A 12,963-nucleotide genomic window follows, 5' to 3' on the forward strand; every position below is an offset into this window, starting at 1 on the left:
GCGGGGGGGACGGGGGGACGGGACGCGGCCTTGGCTCTGCCTTCCCAGTGTCCAGCCCAACTTTTACTTTTCTTTCCTTCTCTTTCTTCTTTCTTTAATGGGTTTTTAACTTCTCCACGCTGCCCTGTGCATCGGGGGGGGGGGCGAACACCTCATCATTCCCAACGACCCCCCCCTGCCATTGAGCTTCCAAACCCACTCTTTATTTAGTTAAAACTCGGCTTTTATAACGAAAAAGGGAGAGGGAAACATGAATTTAATCCCCGGATAAATTAATACCAATAAAGCCCCCCCCCTTACACGTCCGGAAGGGGGAGTTTGGAGGCGAACGGCACAAACGGGGCAGAAACGGGTCCCGGAACGGCCCCAAAACGGAGCCTGGAACGGTTCCCCTCTTCCTGCTGCTTTTTAATCGCTTGAAGAAGCGGCATCGCCTTCCTCGCAAAGCTCTCACGCTCCGAAAGGCGCTGTTTTAACGCCTATATATATATATATATTTTTTATATATATATACATGTTTTTATTTATATCGAAGAGCAAAACCCGGCTGCGTCAGAAGCGAAGCCTCAAACCCCGATGTTTCAAGGAGGGGAGTGCTGCTTCCCCCCCCCCATTTTCTGTTTAATAACCCAAAAAGTGAGGAACTAAGAGGCAAAAAAATACCTATATTAATGGCTCGATCGCTTTTATGTGGCTTTAAAGGCGTATTTTATACATGTCCCATGCCTTAACGCCCGGACCTCCCCGCTGCTGTCCCCTGAACGGGGAAGGGGGGGCTGGCATGCCATAAATCAGGGACATGCTAATAAAAACCTTGCCCCCCCCCCTATGGCTCCGGTCCTTCCTCCTCCTCCTTCTCCTCCTCTTCCTCCGGCCGGGAGCCATCTTGTAGCAGCAGCTCCGGGCTGGGGTTGCTACAAAGCAGTGACCCCCCCTTCTCCTTCAAAATACCCCCCCCAATACCTATATATATACACACATATTTTATCGCTATTATCATTATTACTATGGTTTCTCCCGCTGTGCTGTGGCTACACTGAGGGGGAGGGGGGGGCACCATTTTCCCACCGTTTCCCACCATTCCCCCCTCTTTTCCCACCTTTATTTCCACCAAGACGGTATCAATGTGTTTGTGTCCCCCCCCTCGCATTGCCCCTCGAAAAGGGGGGGTCTCGCAAAGGGGGGACACGGCAGCTCCCGAGGGGAAGTTGGGGGGGGCAGCCGCCGCTCTCATACTTTTCCCTCTAAAGCTTTACCGCAAACACTGTTTATGTCCCAAAATACCTATTTTGGGTCAAGAATCATTGCCGGGGGGGGTGGGTTCCGTGTGTGTGTCTGGTCCCCCCCCCCGGTGCCAGTGCCCCAGGGTCCCGACAGGTTCCCACGGTGCCACCCGCCCCCCGGGGGTGATAACCCCCGTCCTGGTCCTGCACCCAGCTCCTCTCCCTCCATCCCTCCCCTTGTGTTCTTTTCCCTTATTTTTGTTTATTTTCCTTTTTTTTCACCCTTTTTCTCCCATTTTTCCGTTACCACCGCCCTTTTTCCTCCCACTTTTTCTCTCCCCCCCCCTCCTTTTTTCTATTTTTAATATTTTTAAATTTTTGGGGGGTGTTGGTTTTTTTTCCTTTTTATTTTTTCTTTTTTCCCCTTCTTAAATTTCTTTTTGCTTTTCCCCTCTTATTTCCCCCCCCCCCCCCCGCCCGTTTTTTTCCCCCCTTTTTTTATTTTCCCCCTCTTTTTTCCTTATTTATTCCTCTTTTCAGCCCAGCCACACTTGGAGCAGCACAGAGCTCGCAGCCCCCAGCCCCACAATGCCCAGTGTGTCGTTGCCCCCTCCAGGGATGCAGGTAGGATGGGGGGGGGGGCTGTCTAGAAACATGTGAGACAAAACTGATCCCCCTATTTGTGGGGCTGCCACAGCTTGGGGGGGGGACACACACACTCACCTACTCATTGCTATGGGTTTGGAGCAGGGAGGACACCCCCCCCTCCAAAAAACCACCCCCCTCCATCCTTAGCTCGGCTGCGCATCCCTTTCTCCCGGCGTTTTTAACGTGCTTACTACACGTTTCCAGGGTGGGTTTGGAGCTATATTTAAAGCATGGAGTCAGTGGCTGGATTTAGAAATCCAGCCATAAATCACGTTAAAACACGGTCGGCGGCGAGCCCAACGCATCGGCAAAGCCTTGCCCTGATTTCATGCCTCCCCCCCCCCCCCCCCAACCTTAAAAGCAGCGCTGAGTCTGACAGCAGGGTGTTGTGTGTGTGCGTCCCCCCAATAAACCCCTGCAGGGGGAGAAGTGGGATTTGAAAGCTAGGGGGGCCCTGCTGGGGTTTATTCCGATGAATCCCATGGGATTTATTCATCGATGGGGGGGGGGTGATTAATTCAGATTCCCACCCCAACCCCTTGCACATCGTAGGGAGGGGGCTGCAGGGTGGGGGGTCCCGATGAGGAGATCCCCCTAGGGAAACAGCTTGGGAACCAAGGGAAGAATTCCTGATTAATGACCAGAACAGCTCGGGATTTCACTTTTCTCCATAAATCCTGGCTGATTATAAGTCCTGTGCTCAGCCTGACTGCGGGCTTTGCATTGCATGGGGCGGTGGGGGGAGCCCAAGAAACGCCCCCCCCCCCCGGGGCTGTACCCAGCACCCAGGAGCCTGCAGCATCCTCACATCCCATGGATGCAGCATCCCCACATCCCATGGATGCAGCATCCCAGTGCCCTGCCAGTGTGGGAGAAGGGATGAGGAGGAGGACATGGTTGGTGCCCCCCCTTCCCATCACAGCAGTTCCGACCCTGCAGCAGGTTTATAAAGCCAACCATCTCCCAAACCACAGCCGGTTTTCAAGTCCAAATAAAGCCTGATGGTTTCTTCCTTGCCTGGCATGAGCGGGTGGGTGTTTATCCACAAAACCACCCCGCTTTCTCACTTTGCCACCTGCATATCCCCCCACATCCAAACCTAGGACCCCACCAGTGTCAGGACCTGGACCTGTGCTGGGTGCCCAGTGCTTTCACAGCCCCCTGGTACCGGCTTTTATCACAGATAGACCGGATCTTTGATAGACCAGGGTGCTTTTATTTGCTTTTCCCTTTTACCCAATAATAAGCCTTTTTCACCCAAGATCGGTCCGGGGGGGGGGGGAATAGGCAGGGAGGAGGGCTGACATGTACAGCCCATGGAGAGCTTTGAGAGGAGCGCGACTCCCAAAGCTGTAATTACTGCCTGCGTTTTTTGGCTACAGATCTGCTGCTAAATTGGTTGGAAGGCACGGAAATGGCAGTTACACCTTTCAGCAGGAAAAAACGTGTTTTGGTGGAGAAACGTGCCTGGGAAACCCTCCCCAAATCCACAACCCCCATCTAACACCCCAGCCTTACAGGTATGTGAGTTTAAAACATGCCTCCATCCAAGCAAACGGGAATGCTGAGCTCCAAAGGGCAAGATCTTCTACATCAACGGAGTAAACTGGGGCTTTATCCCTTGATCTGTCAGTTAAATCCAAAACACCCTCCTGGATGCAGGACACATGTGCTATTTTGAGGTTTGATATCAAATAGATACCCTTGGCTTCAGCGTTCCTCCCGTAGCCCGGCCCACAGGAGCTGCAGGTACTTTCGTATGCATACAAAGCATTTGGAAATGGAAAATATTCCCAGCTGCTCTTTGCTGTTGTGACAGGGGGGGAGAAGGAATCGCGGGGCATGTTAAGGAGATATTAAAGGCTGTGGTTTGAAGCTCCTAAAGCATTTACTCAGCAGGAGATCCAGAGAAAGAAGTTTAGAACTTAACTGCAGACTTGTGTGCCTTTGCTCTGTCCTTCTTAAAATTCACCTCTCCTATCTGCTTCTCATTTCAACAAGCAGAGCCCTCCAGGAACTGGAAAATCCAGATTTGCTGCATCTCTCAGGGAGACGATTTCCTACGTGCCCCCCCCTAGCATGAGGGTCCTGCTGAAGGTTAAACTTGTGAGTGCTTCTGGTTTTGCACTGATTTAATCTCCCCCCCACCCCCTAAATAAAAGACATGGGAAAATGCTGGTGAAAACTGCACCCATGTTGCTGGCTGGTCCCTGTTCAGCCCTGTCCCTCTTCCAGAGCCAGGTGTTAAATGCTCGTCCCCACATCATGCCCTGGCCTGCTGCAGCTTCCCCTCCTGAAAACAAGGTAAACCCATCCACCTCCCCGGGGTACATTATCGTGGCTTAAAATCAACACTCACAACCGTATCTTCGAATCCCTTCATGAAAGGCACCAGGAGCAGGAGGTGTTATTAGGATAGATCTTTTTGCCTTTTAACAGCTGTTAATTGCCATTAAACCCAAACATCCACAGCTTCATTGGAACGGCATCTGAATCTGTGTCGCATCGCAAAGCCTGCGTCAGCGCTTGGTCTTGCTTCCTCCTACCTGCCAGCGAGGTGCAATCGATAAATCCTCTCTCAGTGGTAGTTAGCTTGCACACTGGGACCCATTTTTGGTCCCCTGCTGCCAGGCTTTCTCCTTTGACCTCCCCACCATGCTGCAAGTCATTGCACCAGCAGACGTGCCGTCACTGTAAGAAACTCAAACCCCCCTCCCTCAAGCAGAAAAGAAGATGGGATGCAAAACCTGTTCCCAAAAATATGCCGAAGAAGCAAGCAGGAACCTGCCCGCAAGGAAATGGGTCCTGAGGCTGAAATCAGCCTGCAGCTGCCAGCAAAAGCACGTGCTGGGTGTCACAGGGATGGGAATAGCTGTGACGAGCGTGGAGTAAATCAAAGCCATTAACAGGCAGGGCTGGGGGGGGAGGCTGCCTTCGTGGGGCTCCTTTCCATGTTCCTTTTGGGGGTTGTATCCGTAGCATCCTTCCATCACCTTGTGGCCCAGGATCTGGGACCACCGTGAGGAGAAGCCAAGCCCCTTCAGAAAGTGTTAGGGCAGGAGTCTTCCCCATGTCCAGGAATCCACTGGCTCCTCGCATCCCTCAGGATGCACCCACCAAACCATCACACCCACCTGGGAATCTCATGGGTACCAAACCACTGATGCTAAACCAGCGGGGCAAGATAAGACATAGCCATGGCTCCAAACCTTCAAGCATCTTGTTAGACCCCAGGGTTTCCTCTCGCCCTGAACCCCAACACAAGGAGGGGGTGTCCATGGCTGGCTCCCAGCACTTCCCCTCCTGTTTTCCCTCTCCACAGCCCTAAAGGAGCGGTTTGGACAAGACGAGCCCTTTCTGCCCCACAAAGCTCGTCAGCCAGCAGTGCTGGGCTTATAATTATTATTTCCTTAAAGAGGAGGCGAGCAGCTATAGACAAAAAAGGTCCCCTCTTGTCAGAGCTGGAATTTGATGTCCTAACGACTGTTTTTGTACCATGCCTGTTAGAGGAAAGAGCTCGGCAGGAGGGGGAAAGAGAGATTTAATTATAGAGCTGCATTGTGATTTTGCACACATAGCTGGCTGTTGTAATCAGGTTACAAGTGTATCTGATTTTCTTCCCTCCCCTCCCTCTTCCTCCTCTTTCTCTTCTCTTTTTTGGCCTCCCCCTTTTTCCTTTCGGTGGGTCCAAATTAGTTGCTTATGTTTGGGTGTTGCAGAGACAAGCTGTTATTTGGAGGATCTCGATGAAGGGAACAGTGTTTCTGAAGGGCCTCAGCAGCTCTTTGCTAGAGAAAGCCGATGGTTCCCAGCTCCAGCAGAACCCCCCTTGGGATGTGCAGGCATCCCACCATCCCCACGCTCCCTTCCCATCGCCTCAATAACGGGGTACATACATATACATGTCCCTTCCCCTTATTCCTGCACATCCAGGATTCCCTCACTAAACAGAGGCTTCACTAGAAGAGGAGGAACCGTATTTACCTCTGTTGAGGTGGCAGGAGGAAAAGAGAGGAGAAAAGAGCATTTGTAAAAGCAACTTCATCTTTTTCCATGCGAGGCAAGGGATGCCGCACTCGGATTGGGGACTGTTGTTGGGTTCCTTCAGGAATCCATTGTTGTCCATGTGAATTCTTTTTTACATTTCAAATAACAGGATTATTTCCCCAGGGGGTAATATCCTGTAATTTGAACACAATAATGGGAATAAATTACTTACTTAGAACTAATAACGACAGCCTGATTCCAATATATATAGGAACTGTAACAGCTTTGGTTAGTTAAAGTGTAATTGTGTCGACGGATGACATTTTCTTTCAAAGGAATCTGAATGACTTTTAATTAAATTTGCTGGGGGTGGGGAAGAGAAGGAGGAGATTTCACTGGGAGATCTCAGCTGCAGGCGGGTCCCAGCAGTGGTGCCCCAAGTCAGGCATCACCCCATGGCTGCAGTCTCCAGGAGAGAAGGAAATCATCACTGAACCCAATGTCCAAGGGAGATCTGCAAGTGTGTGAAGAGAAGGGACAGCTTCCCCCATCCCAGTTTGCCCAGTTTAGCGTTCCCAAAGAGGCCACCAGAGAGGGTTGTGCTGCTACAGCCATCCCCAGCCTCAAATGTGGGTGCTGCGTTTCAGCCATCACCATCGGGATGCAGGGATGCTGCAGTGAGAGCTCACCAGGCCCCAGGGAATACATCCTGTCCCACTTGACCAGAGCATCACCTCCTGCTGCTCTGGAAGACCCAGAAGGGATGGAGGGCATGTTGGGATGGACAGGATGGAGAGATAGAGGGGATGGAGAGCTAGAGGAATAGAAGGATAGAGGGATGGAGAGATGGATGGCGTGGAGGAATAGGATGGAGAAATGGAGGGAATGGAGAGATAGAGGAATGGAAGGATGGGATGGATAGGGAGACAGAGGAGATATATAGAGGAGTAGAAGGATAGAGGGATGGGGAGATGGACAGGATGGAGGAATAGAGGAACAGAAGGATGGAGAGATAGAAGGACAGAGGGATGGAGAGATGAAGGGAATGGAAGGATGGACACCAACCCATTTCCCCTGCTCCAGCCTAGGCCAGGCAGAGGACAGGGCACCATTACACTGCATGTGCCTGCATGGAGGAACAGAGGAGCTGACGGGAGGCACGAGCAGCAGGCAGGGCAGCTCTGCTCCTAACATTGCCACTATTGGCACCTCAGCCCGAGGTGCACCAGCACCCTCAAACTCCCCTGCAAGCCCTCTTTGCACCTCTCCCAGCCGCTCCTCAGGTCTATTTGTGACTCAGAAGCACACAAGGTTCCCTTTGGAGGCAAAACCCCAGCATCTTTGAGCCGCAGCACACAGAAAACCAAGTTCCTGCCCCAAAATACCCGCGAAAGGAGCAGCACGCTGCTGCCAGCGGCCCTGCACTCATCCAGCACTCATTTTCCTCTGTTTATCTTGCAAATAGTTCTGTGCTGAGGTCCCAGCCCGCGTGGTGGAGCCCTGCGAGGCCGCCTCCAACCTCACACATGGCCTCTTGTTTATCCACAGCGAGCTTTACAAATAGCTTATTAAGCCCAGAGCTCTGTTTCCTGGAGGAAAACCTCATGGAGCAGCTCCTTTCCCACCCCTTTGACATGCATCGAGTGGCTCAGGCCTCTGCATCGGTGTCTGATGGGGTTCGGAATCACTCATGGTTTCAAACAAGTGCTGGTGATACAGCTCCCACCACACTCATCCCTCTCCCTGCTTCCCCACTGGGATGCTGGCATGGCACAGGGATGCTGTGGCGCTGCCAGCTCTGGTTTGTGTGATCCCATGGTGCAAAAGCTGCTGGGTTTGAGGGGTTTGGGGTTTGGGGAGTATGAGTTTCACTGAATTGGTCACTTTGGGAACTGCTTGAAACACACCTGAACCCATAAAAGATGAGGACAGCTGAGATGCTGCATGGGAGGACCATGCTTTGGTGTTCCTGCCTGTGCTTCTGCTGCCCACCCAGCACTGGGAGCCACCAGCACGGGGAGTCTGAGCCCACACTGAACAGCATCAGGGATGTCCCACGGGGCTCAAGGCACTGTGGCCATGGAGTGAGTCCAGTCCTGAGCACCCCTGTCCCTGCTGCCACCAATCCCTGGCTGTGCCTCTCCCCAGCATTAGGCTCAGCACCAACCTTGAGCACCCACACAGAGAACACCCTAAAGCATCGCCCCCGGCACGTGCACCAACACAACCCCCCCACCCCGTAACACAGAGACATTCATAACCTGGCTCATGAGATTGAATTACCTGCCCCTGCAGGAATAAAGGAGGCATTCAGCCGTAGGGGGTTTTTCATGTCTTTTTTTCCCCCCTGCCAAGGCCAGACACCACGGTGATGGTCACGCACAGAGGCAGAGAAACACGAGCTCTCTCCGCTCTCCCTCCGAGGGTGACCCCGATCCACCCCATATCCCCCCCTCTTTTCCGACCCTTTAACGCCTGTGATAGCACATACTTTGCTCAGCCATCATGAGCTCCCTTATCTTCTAATAAACCCTTTAAGAGCAGAAGTCAGGCACAAAGGCAGCTAAACCTCCTCCCGGGCCATTCATCATTCTCTTTGACACGTTTTGCTAATTAGCCAAGGCTTTTGCCTCAACGGGGGAGAAATTGGGGCCTGGGTAAAGCAAAAAGAAAGGGGAGAGGTGGAAGAGGAGGAAGAAATGGGAGAAGACGGAACTGACGTTGCTCCTGTGCTATAACCAGCATCCCATAGGCATCACCAGCCCCATCCCGTGGTTCCTGGGACATGGTGACCTGTGATACCGGTTTGACCTTCACCCATCCCACTCCTGTCCCTGGTTATTCTGTGCTGCAGCAACAGTGGGTTATTTGAAACGTGCTGATTGGAGGTTGAACTCCCTGCTTTATCTTCTGCAGGGCCGTTAATCCTGGGGACACATGTTTCCTATCAGCTCTTGATATTTAACATACAATAAGTGTCTTATTAAATCCCAGCCACTGGCTCCATGCACCACAAAACCCACCCAGGGGGTACCCCCAGGGCAAGATGGGGCGTCCCAGCTTTTGGGTGCATGTTAGACCTAACAAGAGGAATAAATAGAGTGGGTGAAGGCTGCTCTGCAGCAGGAATTCAGCTTTAAGTTGGGTCTTTGAGCCCCTGCACAGCCACCATGGGGGAAATCCTTGCCATTTAAGGATCTATGTTATTTGTAAAGGGGTTTTAGCAACTCTGGTGAGTGCAGGGATGAGCCCATCGCAGGCAGGACCAGATACTGCCCCAGCAGGGCTTCTTTATCCAAGAGTCTGGCTCAGTTTTCATAGGACCTGGTGGTTTGGGGGAGATAGAGACCATAGAGCAACCCACAGCGAAATCACTGTAATCCACTGCGCTGACAAACCATCGCAGCAAAACATTGGCTCTTATCCCATCACTTCACATCAGCTCTCCATCCAAACCCCTTTGGGAAGAGCAGGGCAAAAAACCCCACACAGAACAATCCCCTTTTCCCCACAAAAACAACTAAATTGGGTGACACAGTCTGGTCCTGTCCCCCCCATCATCCCATGGGTGTCCCCTGCCCACAGCAGCTCAGCCATCCCCATGGATGGGTACCAAGGGAGTGAGAGCAGCATCTCGGAGCCGAGCCAGTCCTTTGGGTAGCATTAAGAGGAAATAAATCATAGCTCTTTGCTCCTCTTCAGCACGTGCTTCTCATTGCTGCGGGATGACACACACCACCCCCTCCAAAACAAGGCCCTTCAGCATCATTCTGTTTCTAATTTGGGGGTTGGAAACCGTTTTCCATCCCAGCTTCCAAACTAAACCAGATCCTCCCCCCAACCCAAAACCCCATGAATCGGCTTTCCAGAGAGCAGCAGCAGGGGCAGGGCTGTGTGAAGGTGTGAGAAGTCAGGTGGGAAAGCTCACAGCAATGAGCAGCCCTCTCCTATCCTCTTGCTATTTCTTCCTATCCTATCCTATCCTATCCTATCCTATCCTATCCTATCCTATCCTATCCTATCCCTTTGCCAAGAGGAAAGCCAATTCAGTTAAACACAGATCTGCCCAGGGCTGGGATGGGCTGATCCCACCAGGAATGGTCCTTGCTCCATCCCTGCCCTCTGAAGGACGGCTGGGAACAGAAGGGAAAAGCAAGTATTTGGGATGAAGCACGGTGCTGTGGTGACACATCAGCATCATTCACCATTTGGAGTGTTTTAACCCAAATCTAGAGGTGGATCCTTCTTGCTCCCTAAAGCCAGTGAGATCCCGCTCCACCCTGGCCTTGGGAACAGCAGGGACACCTGGAACAAGCCAGGCTCAATCCCCAGCCCCATCGCTCCAGGTTGTGCCATAAACCTTCCAGAGAGGCTTTGGAGGGCCCCATGCAGCCCGGCACACGCTGTACCGAAAGCAGCCCGCAAGGAGCTGGCGCGGGGCGGTGGAAACCCTCCAAACCCTGCCCCATTGTATGAGAGCTGTATCCGAAAGAGTAATTCCCAAAGAATTCAACCCTGGAAGTGCGACCGGGCTGCTTCCCAAGCGGCCGGAGCAGGGTTTGTGTGCGCACGGATAGGGAAGGGGGGGGATGCCTTCAGGTGAGGCAAGCTCCGCAGGAAGGTCGGCATTCCAGATGTTTTCATACCGAAGATGGTGAAAAGCAGTGGAGGGAGGCAGGAACGCCCCTGGTGCCGAGCGGCCCCTGCAAAACAAGGCTTTTTCCATGAGTCACCAGTGGAAAGACTGGATCAGGCCTCCCATGGGTGGGCTCGGATGGAGCCGGCTCCGCATCCTCGCCACAGCCAGGAGGATGCTCCATGTGCAGCCCCATGCGCCGTGCCTTTGGATTCCCGACCCAAGGATTCCCATAAAATCACTTTGGGATCATGGACTCAATGGAAAACCCCAAAGCCTTGAGGGCCTCTGGGTGCGGGGCTGCATCCCAATGGTGTTTAGACACGGGGAGCTGCGTTTAGGCTGTACCAGCAATGCAGGATTTTCCCAAACACATTCCCCATCCCCTTTATCCAAGCTATGGACATTGCACATGGGAGACCCAACGGGTGCCCTCACCGTGGCCTCGGGGCTGCTCCGGCACCTCCAGCATCCCACAAAACTCTCAGGGACTGAGGGAGGCAGGGATGGGGATGAAAACACAGGGAAGGAGCAACCCGAAACAAACAGCTTTGATTTATGGGTGGCGGGAAGGAGGGGAGCGCGTTGAAAGGCAGCGCAGGAAGTCCCCGGCATCATAAATCCCGGATGGAGCTGATGAGCTTCCATGCGCCGGGAAAGCGGGAGGTTATGGGGAGGGTGAAGTTTAGGGAATCTGAGGGGGGATAGAGGGGTTTGTATGGCTTATAAAAGGCAATGATGAAGGGGGGGGGTGTGATGCTACAGCACTGAGCACCCTCCCCGGGGCAGCACCAAGGGCAGGGAGCCGGCTGCAGGCCGGGAATGGATGGGATCGCATCCTCAGGAGGGCTGGAGCTCCGTCCCATCATCGTCACCCACAGGGTAACAGCACTCCTGGCTGTGTTGCGGGTACAGAAACGGCACGTACTTGTTGCTGGCCAGGTTTCCTGGCAGCCCCGGGCGGGATTTGGCTGTGCAGGAATTTGGAAGCTGCCTTAAATCCAGAAAGAAAGGAATGAGGAAAGGCTGAGAGCGGCTCTGGGAGCAGTGTGCAGTGGCAAATCCCTGCTCCGGCCTCTCCCGTTCCTGCATAGGGATGAGGATGGAGCTGGGTATCACATCCTCCTCCATAGGGACATCAAAGGGACCCCCGCAGCACCCCTGGGCACCACCACCCCTTTTCTCCCCATCCTCAGCTGCAGTGCACCTCAGCATCCAGCCCTGCATCCCAATGACTGATGGTGCTGATGTGGAGCTCCATGAATCCACCTCACTTTCAGGATGCTGGTGGCTGCTCTCACCCCATGGATGTTCTGGCTTAGCTGTGGACCAAAGCTAGGCTTCACCTTGACCTTGAGATCAGTGGGAAGCATTGGCATCGCTGGGAAGACCCACGGTTATCATCAGCACTTAGGGGATATTGAGGAGGAAAGGGATGGAAAAGAGGCAGGAGGTGCAAAGCAATCCCAAAATCAGCAGTAAAATCTCAAAGGTATTAATAATTACCCCAGAAATGGCCCCAAATCCCTTCCAGGGTTCCCTTGCTGCATCCTGGCTCATCATATTCAAGGGTAATTCTGTGTTTCTTGGGAAAAACACACCCAGCGCCCATAAAGGGGAATAACCTGTCCCTGCTCCAAACCCTGAGCAAGGATGCTCCCAAAGTGTAGCTCTCCCTGCAATAACCAAGATGTGTTTTGGCTGCACATGGAAACAGTCGCTTCAGCATCAAGCTGGAAATCAGTGTAAGCCACCACCATTCCCAACCCATTCCCATTTCCCAGCCAAAGCTTGGCTTCCCTGCATGGAGAGGGTGCTGGTGATGGATGGTACCCATCCCTGCATCACCGGAGGAGGCTCTGGGATTCAGGTTATCCCTCATCCTGCAGATCCAAGGAGGAGCAGCAAAGTGCTTTGCACTGCAGTGATCTTTCAGCTCACTCAGAACACCTTTAATTGCCATTGCCATTACCTCATGCCCTTGCTGTAGAAACAAGAGCTCTCCTTCCTGGTTTAAATGGCCTGGAATCAGGCACCTCGAGGCATCCATCGGGGTAAATAAGCAGCCTCGGAAGGGAAGAAACCTGGATGAGGAGGAGGAATGTTTCCTGCAGGGATGAATGTGCTCTGGATACACCCCAAAGCCATCATCTTTGTGTTCCCCAGCTCTGTTCTCATTCAGGGAACGGGACCAACACAGGGGACCTTGCACCATGTCCCTCTAAAGGGGTTTTCCTACCTCTTTGCCCCAGTTCAAGCGCTGTCCTTTCCTATAGCACCTGGGATACCACCACCACTATTCAACATGCCAGGTAAGCTTCGAGTATTCATCCTTTAACACAGGATTAAGAAATGAGTCCGATGGGAATGGGACCACAGCATTCCCTGTTTTCCAGCATCTCCATCATCTGCTCCAGCACCATTTTGGGAAGCAAAGGGCTTTTCCCTATCAGGCTGTGGCTGTGCTGA

The 12,963-nt window shown here is 52.8% G+C and overlaps 1 long non-coding RNA gene across 4 annotated transcripts; it reads left to right on the plus strand.

Moving 5' to 3' along the window:
• Window positions 1-2,005: 2,005 nt before the first annotated feature.
• Window positions 2,006-6,622, plus strand: LOC133208159 (uncharacterized). Of its 4 annotated transcripts, none has more exons than XR_009724267.1 (3): window positions 2,006-2,076; window positions 3,254-3,391; window positions 3,876-4,061. It is a non-coding gene; the product is annotated as an uncharacterized LOC133208159 (long non-coding RNA). The 4 variants fall into 4 exon arrangements; XR_009724268.1 differs by lacking the exon at window positions 2,006-2,076 and adding an exon at window positions 4,260-6,622 and having other exon boundaries at window positions 3,107-3,391; window positions 3,876-4,175; XR_009724270.1 differs by lacking the exon at window positions 2,006-2,076 and adding an exon at window positions 4,344-6,622 and having other exon boundaries at window positions 3,107-3,391; window positions 3,876-4,175.
• The last annotated feature ends 6,341 nt before the right edge of the window (window positions 6,623-12,963 follow it).

Source organism: Neopsephotus bourkii, unplaced genomic scaffold (assembly GCF_033783945.1).
Source record: "Neopsephotus bourkii isolate Nb327-2 ecotype Australia unplaced genomic scaffold, CSIRO-AGI_Nbou_v1 NB_39, whole genome shotgun sequence".
Classification (NCBI taxonomy): Eukaryota; Metazoa; Chordata; class Aves; order Psittaciformes; family Psittacidae; genus Neopsephotus; species Neopsephotus bourkii.